The sequence below is a fragment of the Dermacentor variabilis genome, chromosome 9 (genome assembly GCF_050947875.1).
Source record: "Dermacentor variabilis isolate Ectoservices chromosome 9, ASM5094787v1, whole genome shotgun sequence".
NCBI lineage: Eukaryota > Metazoa > Arthropoda > Arachnida > Ixodida > Ixodidae > Dermacentor > Dermacentor variabilis.
Window position 1 is genome coordinate 35773084 of NC_134576.1, and position 15054 is coordinate 35788137.

General features: G+C 44.6%; 1 protein-coding gene and 1 long non-coding RNA gene across 5 annotated transcripts in view; one reads left to right on the top strand and one right to left on the bottom strand.

Annotated features, from left to right (window-relative positions):
• Positions 1-15054, bottom strand: part of LOC142592606 (putative protein kinase C delta type homolog) — a 556922-nt gene that overhangs the window by 151592 nt on the left and 390276 nt on the right. The window lies entirely within an intron of this gene.
• The window catches only part of LOC142592607 (uncharacterized), a 38913-nt gene that overhangs the window by 14134 nt on the left and 9725 nt on the right, over positions 1-15054 (top strand). The window lies entirely within an intron of this gene.

Consider the following 15054-nt stretch of genomic DNA (forward strand, 5'->3'; position numbering starts at 1 on the left):
CAGCGGCAACCCTAGCCTCCAACGGAGGCTGGTGGATCATGCCCGACGAGCAGCCAAGCTCAGTGGTGCCCTGGAATAGGGGCGCCAACCATGCAGGCCGTATGTCTTCATCAACCGATAGAAAATGAAGACATCCGGCTTGCCCACTGAATTACTCGCTCTAGAGCAATAAAGTTTACTTCCCCCTCCTCCTCTAGTCACGTTACTTACAACGGCATATCTTTCTGAATTTCCAAGCACTCATCGTTTTCTAATTACAACCAGGAAATCGCTCATTATTCCCCACGCGAGTGAGTAATAATTGCGATTTGCTACATTTGTACGGTGATATTTCGTTGAAGATTACCCATCTGCCGAGTCTCAGAACCGATTGAAGCCAGAAGGACGAGGCTCAGGCAAATCCATATATTCCCGAACATTCTCACGCCTGCTGAATCGCAATATCGCTGATCCCGTGCACTGTAAACCGACTTGCACCCTTAAGGGCGCTTTCGGTTTCTAACACCCTAATAGGCATGAGCTATACGCTGATTTCCACACCTAAAGAGTCTAAAAAAATAAAAATAGGTTTACAGTGGGGGCACTAGTGTTCTAGCTTCCTATCGTAATTTTTGCAGAAAACTCTGATCCGGCGATCGTACCCCGGATTAGAACGTGTCCGGGGCAGTCGCTCTAACCTGCACTCTAATGAGAAAGTTAATAGAGAGCAAGCCGATGCAATTCTAATTGACAACTCGAAGCGCAGGAACAGTGGATGAGCAGTTTGGTTGGGTGGAAATCCGCAAGTTAAGGTAAACTGTTATGAAAAGAGAAAAGAACATCCCCCTTTAAGTACCACGAAGGAAGAGGAGGAGGAGGACGGAGAACAAGATGTGAAAGGCAGAGAGGTTAACCAGATTAAGTGTGCGGTTGCCTAGTATACACAGGGGAATGGAGTAAAGGGCAGAAAAGATAAAACAATAGAAGGTAAGAAAAATGAACGCAGAAGTTCACAGATTTGATGGCTTTTCAATGAGTCGCATTTCTTTGGAAAACAACACTAGCACTTTTAATGCAGTTCGGGGTGACGTCGGCTGGTACTAGGGTCCAAGAATTCTGGCTCCTGTAAGGGGACGGTTGTCAATCTTGTCGAGCGTGGTGCTGAGTTTATGCATTGAAACGACAACAGTCATACGGAAGGTGCACTATCGCCTGTTCACCCACGCAAACTTCGCATTCTGGACTTGCGGCCATTCAGACGAGGTATGAGCACGGATTAGTAAAGGCTACTCCAAGTCACAGACGACAAGTGAGAGTTGCCTCCCATCGTGGTAAACCACGTGGAAGGCGGAGCGTCATGTGAGGACCCAGAGAACGAAGGGGCTGGTTTTTATAGTGTGCCGAATTATATTGGGCCAACGTAAGGTCGCCACCAAGCGCACGGAGCTTTCCCGCTGCATCTGTTCTTGACATCGTGATGGTGATGCAATCGCCACTGTTATGCGAAGATCGCGTGGCTGCGTCTGCTTGCTTGTTTCTAACAGGTGCAAAATAAACACAGCAGGCCAGAGACCACGTTCCCAAAGCCAAGTTCTCCATTTTTGCTCTCAATAAATCTTCCCTCTCTCTCTCTCTCTCTACCGCGGGTGCCTTCGCGCTGCCATCGCTAGTTGCAGCCTTCGCAAAAGATGGCAGAGTGGCCGAGCTGGGTATTTCTTCGTCCTGGGTTTGTTCCCCTGACCACGACGAATTTATTTGGAACAGCGAAGCTCGTTCCGAGAAACTCGCATGGTTGTACCTTCACACTACTTTCGGATGGATGCCAGCTGCTTATTTTTTCTTCGTCCACCACGGTATATTATCGTCTGGGGTGTTGCGTTGCTGACCCTCAGGTTGCGGGTTCAATCCCAGCTACGTTTCAATGCGAGTGTAATGAGGAAAGAAAAAAAAAAGAACAAGAAAGGAAACATTCCCGTACTTTGATTTAGGCGCACGTAAAAGAACCAGTGTTCAAAATTATACCGGAGTACCAAGTATAGGGCATGCCTCCTAATCAGACCTCAGTTTTGGGAAGTAAAACCCCGTAATTTTGTTTGAATTTGCAGGAGTTCTTTTTCTTTCATGAAACGCCCTCCACATTATTTGTGCACAAAAGATTTGCTTCGGCTTGTTTGTTTTTTTTGCCAGAGCTCCTGTACATACACCATCGTTGTCCTTCTTTAAAGTTATTCGAATCAACTATGCGTGCTCAACCCGCCGTGGTTGCTCAGTGGCTATGGTGTTGGGCGGTTGAGCACGAGGTCGCGGCGTCGAATCCCGGCAGCGGCGGCCGCATTTCGATGGGGGCAAAATGCGAAAACAGCCGCGTACTTAGAGGTAGGTAATCGTTAAAGAACCCCATGTAGCCCGAATTTCCGTAGTACTCACTACGGCGTGCCTCATAATCATATTGTGGTTTTGGCACGTTAAACCACATAATTTAGTTTTTATGCATGCTCATCTTTTGCGCGACGAATTCTTGCGCCCCAATGAAAGAAACAAAAACGTCCTAGACACAATTACTGATGAGGCAAGTGAATTTAGGTTGTGATTTACCTAATTGAAGCTCTGACTAAGCACGAAATAAGAATTGAGAGAAAGAGAACGCCGGAACTCTGCATATCTTGAACCGCGACCAGCAGATCAGCTTTGAACCTGACGCGACAAACTACGTACTTCAAGGCGCCGGTGAGAAGAAAGCCGACTACGCGGCATCCTTAAGTTTGCGAAAAATCTTGCCCCCTCCACTCAACACCTGAAGAGTCCTCCCAAAGACGCTGCCGCTCTAACGTCGATACGTGGATGCCAGCAGCTCTTTGCGAGCGAGCGTTTACCATTTCACATTAAGTGAGAGGCTTGGTGTGAAATGGACTCAGACTCCATTCATTAGTGCCTCTCTGCAGTGTGAAGATTGATGTTTAGGTTATGTCTGTATGTCTGTGACAGGTTATATATACATATATATATATATATATATATATATAATGACATATTAACTTCGCTCAAGTCAACATTCCCGAAAGGGGACTTGTTTCTGTGAAAGGGCAGCAACTTCTTTCCTTAACAACGTTTATTTAGGTGTACTCTCCCTTTCCCTAGAGGTATTCTCGCCTTTGTCAGTAATGTTTTCACTAAATTTGAGGCATCTGTCAGCCCAGCGTGATACGAACTCATAAAAATTCCTTCGCTCTGATCTTACCTCTTCGGTTCGTCGTTCGCGTAATTAAAATTTGTTTCTCCACTCTGTCCTGCACACGCAGTCAGCTCGACGTTGACTTCAAGGCTTACTATTTATGCACCAACCTTTTAAGTAGAGTTTTTTTTTTTGCAAGAACGACGGGAAAATCGGATGCGTTGCAGGGTTTCATCCGCTTATTACCCGCCGACTTGTTTGTTGATGCTCTAACAAATCACTAACCCTTTTTAATGTGTGTTAGTATGTATGTGTATAATTCCGGAGTCAATTAGGACCCATGTTTTCTGTGCTTTATATGACGTCGATAATTTTTCACATCGTTTCTTGCATTCTTGGTATTGGTTCTACTATATCCCCTTCTCTGTCTTACGAATTTTTTTTCGTTTGCTGACCGTCTATGTTTTCTAAGCTCCCGTATACTGTTACAAAGCTACTCCATTTATTTAGCTGTTTGTTTTAGTGGTTCCTGCATTTTCAGACTTTTTTTCTCCCCCACACGCCCAGCCATGGGTTGCAGCACGTGCAAATGCAAAATAAGATATATAAATTTAAAAGGGTGCGTTGAGTTCAGTTTCCGAGCACCTATATTTTTCTCAACCACTGCGCACCCATTTTTTTTTATTCCCCCTCCCGTCGAGGATGGCCTATAGGATGAGCTTCGCGTACATGCTAGGTTAAAAGTCCGCTGGATGCGGATTCCGCGAGAACGTCGAACCTGAGCCCAGCTTTAGCTTGCAGCCATTGAAAGAGCGCAACACTAAGTTCGTCACGAGCTCCAATACATGTAGTGCAATTTAAATCGAGGCTGCGCGCCCAGGCTGTGGGAATACCCTACTGTTTTCTCGAATCGCACATCCCATAAGCTTTGGGCCTAGTTCGTTCATAAACGATGGCTAGGAAAGCAGTCAGCACTGACGAAGACAAGCCCTTATGTCAAAACATTGGCCCCGGACACAACCCTCGTCCGACCACTGTTCGTCTTTGTAAGCTTTAACCCCCCAGGGAGCCGCTGTATTTTTCGCCCTTATGAATGAGTAATGCGCAACCTCATTCTTTTCTTTCGTTTTTTAATTATGCGAAACGTGGGAAGTTTAGCCGCAGGAAAAGCTGGCGAATCCTAAAATTTTAAATAGAATCAGTTAGCGCTGGTTGGCAACGGTACTGGTAACCAGTGCAGTAGTTGCGAAGGCTCGCTCGGCGATAGAAATCTCAAGCCTGCTTGGCGTCTCGACCAGAAGCGCGTGCGAGAAGCCGTTTCGAAAGCGTCCGTTCCACCTGCCTCGGAAACGGCGAGTCCGCCTTGGCTAACGCTGCAGAGTCCGGCCGCTCTGGGTTGCGAAGCGTCGCGTTCGGAAAAGACCGAGCAGACGGGCGCGCAGGGCCGCGGCATCGGCGAATCGCGTTGCCGCAGCCTCGTGTAAACAGGGCGACTTGCGAGCGGATTTTTTAAACAAGGCCAACCGCGGCCGTGCGGCAGACGTGGCTTCGTTCGGCGCCACTGCGCAAACAAATGCGGTCCCTGCGCCAGACGTGTTACATCAGGAAGCATGTACGCGTTCTTGCCGTTTCCTTCGCTGCCGTTAAAGCTTGCAGAGCGGAACGCCGTGCGAAGAGATCTTATTATTTTTGAAAAAATTTGCACCGTCTGTGAGGCTACCATAGAATTATAGACATCCTGCTAAAATTGTCTATAGAGCGTCTTCAGGGCCACTTTAAGAGCAAAAATTGGACAGCGACGCTGACTGCAGTAAATCAGATGTTTTATTGCAGTTTACAATGTTTAGACCGGCCACACGCGTTCCCGTCTAACCTTGAACTTGTGGACGTCTGCCATATGCGCTGCATGGATTGACGCATATGACACTCGACTCTCGCAGCCCAGCATTTCCCCATCGGTTTCACACGCTCAATGCATTTCGTTCGCGTAGAGAAAGAAAAGAAACAGAGAAGGCGGCGATGTAAGCCAGAAAAGCATCTGGTTGGCTGTCCTTACTGATTAAGAAAACAGTACTATTTAAAGAGGAGAGCGAGAGGAAGCTAGAGAAGGTGGAGCGACGAAGGTGCGCGCACTCGCACACGCACACAAACGCACAAACACACATACACGCACGCACGCACTCACGTACGCACAGAAACACTCATTCGCACAAACACACGCACATACACACAAACACGCACACACACAAAAACACACACGCACACACACACGAACGCGCACGCGCGCACACACACACACACACACACACACACACACACACACACACACACACACACACACACACACACACACACACACACACACACACACACACACACACACACACACACACACACACACACACACACACACACGCAAATGCACACAAAAAGAAGATTGAACTGAATTCATTGACTTCTGGTATATGCTCAAGTAGCGTCTTAATGCGCAATAAAACAAAGAAAACCGGAGTCACTGTGCGTTACAAAAAAAAGTCTCCGTAATTCACTTTAGGTGTGGCTCAGTCGCTTTAGTCACTTCTTACAACTTCCTTATCATCCCTTCCTCTCACATTAAGAGTGGCTATTTTTGATATTGCATAAGCGCAATGCGTTTATACATTCTAACTTATTTTTCTTTTCACTGCCCCTTTACAATAATCCACAACATGGACTTTTGACACGTCACAGAGCTTATAGAGAGACGGCTTTTCTCTCCGCCATTCCCAGTAGCAAATTGTTTTCCGAACTTCGCAAGATTTGACAGCCCTGATAGAAAGTGTATAAAAGGTGCTCAATCAATTCAGCCGAAACGCGGAAAACATGCAAAGGCTGTATGCATGCTGCATTAATGCACAACGGGTGCTTATGCTCATTTTACAAACAGTGCAGGAAGTAGAAGTGTGCAGCACGTACGGGCATGCCCCGATTGCGTAAGCGGCCCGAAAATGAAAAGTTTAGAAGCCCCATGCTGTGTCCTTTACATTATGTACATCTGCTTTCAGACAGCCATATCGTAAACAATATTGGCAAAAAATGTTCATGCTGATTTTTAAAGTGAAAACCTCTCTAGGCTCATGGTGAAGTTCGTATCAGCAGACCTGACCGCCGGAGTATCCGCCGAAGCGTCATCACGCCATATGAAGACAGATTAAAGAATGAAAAATGATTGATATTGACAGTTAGTGTATGATAACGTCATTATAGAGATTGGTAGAAGTTAATAATGACTAGTAATGACTAATAATAACTAGTAATGACCACAATTGATTAGAAATGACTAAATATGCTTACTAGTGAGCAGTAATGAATGAAATGACTTGTACTGACTAGTAATGTCTATGAAATGACCAATATGTCTAACCACAACTTGTAACGGCTATAATTGATTAGAAATGAGTTGTAATGACTACGAAGTGACCAATATGTCTAACGACGAATTGTAACGGCTACAACGAATTAGAAGTGGCTCAAATTGCTTAATCATGACCAGTAATGACCAATAATGACTGAAATTACTTGCAATGACTACTGATGACTATGATATGACCAACATGTTTAACGACGGCTTGTAATGACCACAAATGATTGGAAATTACTAAAAATGCTTAGTAGTGAGCAGTAATGACTGAAATGACTTGCAATGACTAGTAATGACTACGAAATGACCAATATGTTTAAAAACAACTTGCTTATTTATTTATTCTTATTTAAAATGTCCTTACAGGCCTCGTATGAGGCATTTGGTAAGGAGGCGTTACAGAAGGATTTAAAGAGTATATAGGGCATATAACAAAACATAATAGTCATACATTATTAATAGACAGTGGAAAAATGTATACCACCTTATACAGGCATTAAAGCATTCTACAATAATAACAGGGTCGGTAGTATACATATTAGAAAAAAATGGAAACAATACTGTTCTTTCGATAAACAATGTAAAAAAATATAGCCACTCCAGTACAAAGACTAAACATTACTAAAAAATACAAGAATAATAAGCAAAATAATGAGCTCATAAACAAGAGCGCACATAACTGCAAAACAAAAGAAAATTGATCATTCATTTTATCGAAGTTAGGCGCGCTGGAATATGAACTGTTGAGCTGGCGGAATTTATCGGGATTAGATTCGGAGACGATGAAATCAGGAAGAGCGTTCCAGAATCGAATGGCACGGGGAAGCGCCGACCAAGTGAATGCATGAGTGTGCCCGTAGATGCGCGTGAAGCTGAGACGATTATAGAATATGCGAGATGTGCCAGGTGCGCCTTGAAGCTCTAAAAATTTCCTAACCGTATGAAGGTACTTGTTAAATATTGATATCAGCGCAAAATCACGTGGAGTACTTAGTGGCTGAAGGGAAATATGAAGTTTTATTTGCGAGATGCTTGAATTGTACGTGTAGTTACGTGAGAGAAACCTGGCAGCCCAATTTTGAACTGATTCTAATAAGCTGATTAGGTTGTTATGATGGGGCGACCAGATTGGAGAGGCAAATTCGAGCTGTGGGCAAACAAACGTCTGATAAGCTAGCTTGCGGATGTTGGAGGGCGAATTACGTAGGTGTCGGCGTAAGTACCCCAGTGATGTTGAAGCATTAGCACATATAGTACTAACGTGATGAGTCCAGGAAAGGCTTGGTGCGAGATTAATGCGCGAGATTAAAACACGCACCATAAATGCATGTTTAATGTATATATGTACTTCATACAGTATGTAAGTAATATATACATGCATAGACATTGATACTGTTCTTATAAAAGTGTAAAATGGTTATGTTCTGAATGTTTTTTCCGTGCTTTTGATTTTTTGTTTCTGATGAAAGCATCACTATCAACTTTGCCTAAAACCGCTTGCCAAACTGTAAAGGGTCAGAAGCCTTTGTTAGGCATTTTAAGGCTTTAGCCTCTGCCTCTCTAGCAGGTTCTGTATTAGGTCTGTTGAAAATACAACATTCAGTATTTGTATGAAGTAGCTGTAGAAATTGGCTTATTATTTACGTTATATTGAAAATTAGAGATTGAGTGTTTAATTGTAATGACCACAATTCATTATAAATGACTATAGGTGCTTAGTAATGACCAACAATGACTAATAATGGCTGAAATGGCTTGTAATGACTACTAATCACTATGATATGACCAACATGTCTAACGACGGCTTGTAATGACCACAATTGATTACAAATGACTAAAAATGCTTAGTAGTGAGCAGTAATGACCAAAAGAAAGAAGAGAAAGAGAAGAGGCTGAGAGAAAGAGACGAATGACAAGAGGAGGAAGAGTAGGCTTTCGCCGTTGACCTCTTAAGAGAGATCTTAAGAAACCATGTATTTTTTTTGATAAGGGTATGTAAGGACGTCCCTGCAGAAGAAAAAGAAACCATACGCCACACATCCAATAATCGACTTTGAACTCATGGGTGTTCCATACTACGTCCCTTATATTCCCAAGCATAGCACATGTAGCATGTCCAATATGATCTTGATATGAACATACCGAGGTCTCATAATAAACAGTACGAGCATATAGTATATCTTAAAGGGAGTGCTCCAAATTATACATGGTAGACCGATAAGCCCCATATCCAATAATCATACATGAGCATGTGCAGGTTTCATATAAAAATCTGTATGCTTCCGTATATCATATCAGTTTTTCTTTATGGGACCTCCGTATATTTACACTAGAGTTTGGTTGTGGGGCTTACGAGATCCTTCGATAGGGAATGTTCGTGGCTCGTAAAGAGGCGCCTAGTCCTCCTTTGCTCCGACGCACCATAACTCGGGAAGTACTTAGGGAATAATAAAGTATAACATTACACAAAGCAGAAAAGAACGACTTCCGGCGTGCTTTTTACGTTATGAGAGTGCTTCCACGTCTGGGCGGAAGTCTAACGCAGTCCATGTGAAAAGAAAAAATAAATGTTTAGCGACCACCGCAATATACCATACACCACAATCTTTATGAATGACACCTAGTTGAAATCTCTCCTGATTTTGTCTTCTCAATGTAACTTCCTATTTTATGCCGTCGCATTGCGTTCGAGATGTTAAATGCAACATATACAGCGTGTTGCACTTGACTTGGGCCAAACATTATAAATACGAAAATGGTACGGAGCCTGACAGAACAAGGTAATGTTTGCCGTCGCTTAAGCCGGCCAATACGCGCAAAGTTGCCGCGCGACTGGCCGCTCGAGGCACTTTGCGTGTATTCGCAGGCATCTTTCACGCTCGGAAAAACAGCCTTATGTAGCACGTATGGAGCAAACACGAACGTGTATTGGGAGTTTCTCATGTTGCTCTACAATGTTCTCTCGACGCTTTTCATCTAGTTATAATATTTGAGAAGGTGATTAACTAATTAGTACTAGTTATCTAATTAGGTGGAATGCAAAAAAAAAATAACCTGAGCATGTCCAAGCGATGACCAACAACATTACCTGGATTCTGTCCAGCTACGTAGCTCTTGCATATTTTTAATGCTCGACCCAAGTTTAGTGAAACACCCTGTATGGTTTGAATGTATTCAGCGGCTGCTTAATGGGAGAAAGAAAGAAGTAGATAAACTAGATTTTTAGACAACGTCTATTCCGAATTGTCCAGTAGCATCCTGTCGGGTCCTTGGCTGTGATGCCGAGCCCAATTTTTCGGTCACGTAGAGGTGCCCTGTATGTGGACCACCACCAGTAGCTCTCTTAATGTCGAGCGTAGTTCCTTCGTTGGATCAGTTTAAATCTCTCGCGTGTAGGGCCAGAGGGGAGATGTTCAAACGTGTTCAAACATGTTTCCTCTGTGGAGAAGAATGCATCGAGAAAAACGTTTTGGGAAGCTTTGGGACTACAGTCACCGAATTGACGAACCAGTCGGTGAGTTACTTTACGAAAATAGCTTCTTTTTTGACCAAAGCAACCATTTGTAACCACCGCATTGCGACCATCGCTTTTGGACCAACTGTGTCGCGCGACCTCTGTCAAACACCGCATGCATGAATGTCGGCTAAAGGCGGTCGCTTTCAGCGCCTTGGGAATCTCGCTGGAGTTTAGGTGAAACATGGGAGGGCAGCCACCTCACAGCTGGCTATTGTTGGCAGGGGCGTGCAGCTTTCGTGGCGGCCTTCCAACAGCGAGTTGGCCGAGCGCATCGTGTATGCGGCAGTTTGAGCAAAAAGTAAAGCACAGACCGCCGGACGAACACGCGTTTCGGAAACCTTTAACAAACATCCAGCGTGAGTGGAAAATAATAAATGCTTCTTGCGCAGCCGATTAGGTACATAACAGTAAAGCTATTTCTGATGCGCGGAATTCGGGGTTGAAGTATAGATTTTGCACAGCGCATGACCGTTGGTACGGGTGTCCTTAGAACAAGAAGATCAAACGATTTGTAATACCCTGGTTGAATCTTGGCCACGCTAGCCTAGGCCCAAACAATGATACGTACCTTTCCTTCGAGCGCTTCCTATCCTTACGTGAGGCCTCCTTACAGCGAAGGATCGATGGAGGAAGCAAGCGTACTCTGAAAGCTCCCTTCACCCGTCCTCACGTAAGCAGCGGTTGCCGCATGCCTGGGTTCGACATTACCTCTTAAAAGCTTTACGCGAACACCATTATTCAATAAAAAGACGCTGTATCGCCGCACAATCCTTAAATTGAAGAGCTAATATAGAGAAGCGTGGACGCTTTCTTCTAGTTTTGTTTACTAAACTTTAAAAAATGTAGCGCATTACAGCGCAAAACTTGATGCGCTCCATCAACGCTGGCATGCCGGTGTCGTGCCATAGAGTTTCTCACTACATTACCTAGAGGGAAATCTGGCGCTGCGGCGCTGTGGTATGCATGGGAATGCCGGTATATTGTGACTTCGGATTCGCATCGTTCTCGGAGAGACAGCAAACCTTGAAGACGCACTTGGCAAGTACCGTTCCGTCTGTCACAATTATTCATTTTCTACAAAAACAGCACGTGAAAAGCTGTTTTAGCTTCATTATTACGCGAAAACATGTTTTGTTTAACTATGAGAACTTGTTATTGCGTGTACGACTATACGTTACGTAAAAAGTGTCAGCGGGCAGCTAAAGTTGGAGGACAGACGACAAGGTTCACGCTCGCTTTGAAATAGTTAGTCGTCTGTTCTTGCTTTTCTTCGCTTGGTCATGCATTGTAGGTGAGTAAAGATGTATTATGCATGAATGGAAACATTTTATGAAGATTTTACTTTCAGGACGCGTTATTTGTGTAGAAATATCCACGTTTTAGACGAAGCCTCTTACAACGCCAGCCAACACGAGCGTCGCAGACACATATACCGTCATTCCCATGACGGCACGGTGCCACCTTAAGAAACTCCCATAGACGGTGGCGCCAGATTTCCCTCTAGGTGTTATAGTGAGAAACTCTATGTGTCGTGCAACACCTACCAAAGCCTAGCAACGCTTTCATGCCTCAAACGTGACTGAAACGAACATGCCTGGCAAGACATACCGTGCTCGCGCTTCTCCGCAGGTGGGCGACAGCGCGCATGCGCAAGCAAACGTCACGTGGTTAAGCAGTGAGGTGAAGCGCTCGTTCAGGGCCAGGAGCGGCGTAAGGACGCATGCAGGTAGCTTTGGTATGCTGAGGAAGCACCAAGGAGGCCTTCACCGAGGGCCGCTCAGTAAGGAAGCGTTCAGAGTGACATAAAGTAGCCTCACCGCAATGAAGGCTTCCTTACTGAGGTAAGCAAGATTTCATTGTTTGGCCTCTAGACTATTGGGGAGGTTGGTAGAATCGCTAACATAATTTTCTTGTTTTATCAAAAATAGTGCGCATTTAAACCGTGGTGCTAAGTGCAATGGAAGGCTACAAAAAAAAAAAAATATGTGCCAACGCTGTCAAAAGGAGCACGCTTGAGAGAGACTGTGTGTCAATAATAATGAAAATGATGCTGATGATAATTACTCAATGAATGAATGAATGAATGAATCAATCAATCAATCAATCAATCAATCATTTACGTGCCCAGGAAAAGCCATATGGTCGGAGTGCTGATGCATGCATGCATTAAAAACCACAAAAAAAAAAACGGGTGGGAATACAAGTATAAGTAACGGGAAAAAATTGGAGGACGCTTAAGGTTCGCCTTTAAGAGTGGAATGTCCGATAGCATTCATAGATCCCTGACCGCTTTTGACGCTTCTCGGCAAATTCAGCTTACGTAACTATAATGTTTACTGGGAAACAGTGGCGGCGAACGGTATGTACGAAGGCGAGCTTTCTGATAGAAACGCGGCCTCTTACGTGGGCCAAACTTCTGTTATTCTTTCACACTTTCAATATAAAAGACCTAACATAAAGGGTATGCGCTGTCGGTGTTTTTTTCTAATGACGTTATTTTGCGGGCTGTTTTCTCAAAATTACGAGGAAGAACTATGCAAAGAATGAACGGCGACGTATGAGCAACTTTTGTGAAAGAAGAGTGGTTGGGTACGCGTGGTTAGGGATGACTTTTGCCGAAACAAAGGTCGAGGCTGGACGCGGCACGCCGACGCCGGATTTTCTGCGACGCGGGGTCCTTAACACTATCGCATTAAACATCTTGAGCCATTCAACACTATGAAGGTGGATAGCCAGTGAAGCTGGGGACGTGTTCTGAAAGGACCCACTTCGGCGATTGCATCGCCATCAGGCGTGCGCTGATTGGCTCCAGCTTGGGCAAAATTAAATGACGTAGTGCTCAATCAGCGAATTTTGATAAAACAGCCAATCGGCGCGCGCCGATGCCGAAGGCGTGGCCAAGGCGATAGTATCGCCGAAAGTGATCATTTCAGAATATGGCCCTTGTTTAGCACACGACACAGAGCTGACACAGAATTTTGAACAAAGGTACGAACACATTTATTGTCCTGATCGGTAGTCATCGTGACGATAGGTACGCCCACACATTCTCGTATCCATTCTGTTATTAAATGCTTATAAGCATTTCTACGCCTACACACACAAAAAAAAATTTACCCCTCGTGTAAAACAATGAATGGGCTAAAACCCTGGAAACGATGGTCAGGGATCCGCAAGCGAAAAAAATAATAGAAAATATGCATATTATCTACCTGAGAGTCTACTGGTCTTTAAAATGAAAATGGTTCCCATTGACAACTAATCTACTGAAGATGCATATCCAAGTGATGAGACGTATAAGCTTTGGCAGAGAATGAAAGGATTTTGCATAAAATTCGGGAACTGAGCCTTTTCCCACACAGATTTGTCGAAGGACACGGCAAATCCACGAAAGCCTAGCCATAAGGAGCTTCGCTGTAAAACAGAATCATCAAAAAGAGAACAAAGAAAAGAAGAGTGCACAAACAACAAAGCGCAAAGCAAAAATTTACGGCAGAACTCATCACACGATGGATGAGTGTCGACGGTAATGCAATCGAGTAATGTAGCGACAGATCGTATTCCTGAAGTCACGTTTGTTGAGCACGTGTACTGCTGATTATGGGACGTTCGTTGCTTTGAATATATGCGGCATACTACGATATCGGCCCTTTATGCCGTGGCACTCATTTGCTGAGCTTGCCCACGGCGGTATGACGACGACCGCATGACGCGGACGCAGCCATGACGATGGAATGACGAGTGTATGAAAACAACCGCGTGACAACAGGATGAAGAAACTGAAATGGCGGCATTACCCCGTTGGCATGACGACGATGGCACGAAAACGGATGAATGATAGCATCTGTCTGACAACAACGCAATCATGATGATGGCATGACGACGGCGGCATAATCGTGACTGGATTATGGAAGTGTGAGCGCAATAGTATGAAAGAAAGGATTCACATCCTTGGAACGGCGAAGGTGTTACGACAATGGCATGACGATAATGGGATGACGTTACTGAAGTAATGACTATGTTGAAGCGACAACTGGACGACGATGGCGTGACGACGACAGCGTGACGACAGTGCGATTACGAACTTAGAATAGCGAAAATGGAAGACCTTGACGGCATCACGATGGCGGTGTTACAACGAACGCGCTAAAGACTGTAAGATCATCAGAAGGCAACAAACAAAGAGACCAAGGGCAACACAGAGGAAATTAGTTGTACTCAATAATTGAATTAAAGAAATGATAAATTATTTTAAATGAAGGTGGATGAAAAAACAATTTGCCGCAGGTGGCGAACGATCCCACGTCTTCCCATTAAGCGTGCGATGTTCTACAAACTGAGCTACGGCGGCTCCGTTTTACAATCCACTTTCTGGGGTATTTAGGTGTTACTACGGGAACTAAGCCCTGGGAGTGTTAGCCAGCGCCACCACTCACAAACCTTGGTGGCGGATGTGGAACATTATTTGTGCCGCAGGCGTCACGAGTACGTCGGTTTATTGGTCAGTTGCCTTCACTGAAAAAGTTCACGCACTCGTGACGCCTGCTGCAGAAAGGATGTCCACGTCCGCGGTGGTGCGGCGGCGAAAATTGCGCGATCAAGAATACCTGCCTTACAGCCCAACTAGCGCGGCAGACTGGCACAATGCTCGTACAACTGAGTGTAGAAGCTCTGGCCTTTTGGTACGACATTTCTTCCAGTGCTCAGCGCAGAAACTTGAGAAGAGGCGCATATGACACAACGTACTGGCTCGTCATTGTTTCATGACCGCTTTGTTGCGCACAGGCATAAGGACAAAATGACGAGAATATTAATTGAATCCGCAACAAGAGATACGCTTGACCTATAGTGCGTTGGTGCTCGTTTGCTACTCTTATCGACAAAAGAACTGTCATTTCTCACTGGCTCATAATTCGCGCGTGTTTTTTTCTTCGCTGTATAAGACTGTGATCAGGCTTCTTATAAACCAATATTCAAATTAGCACT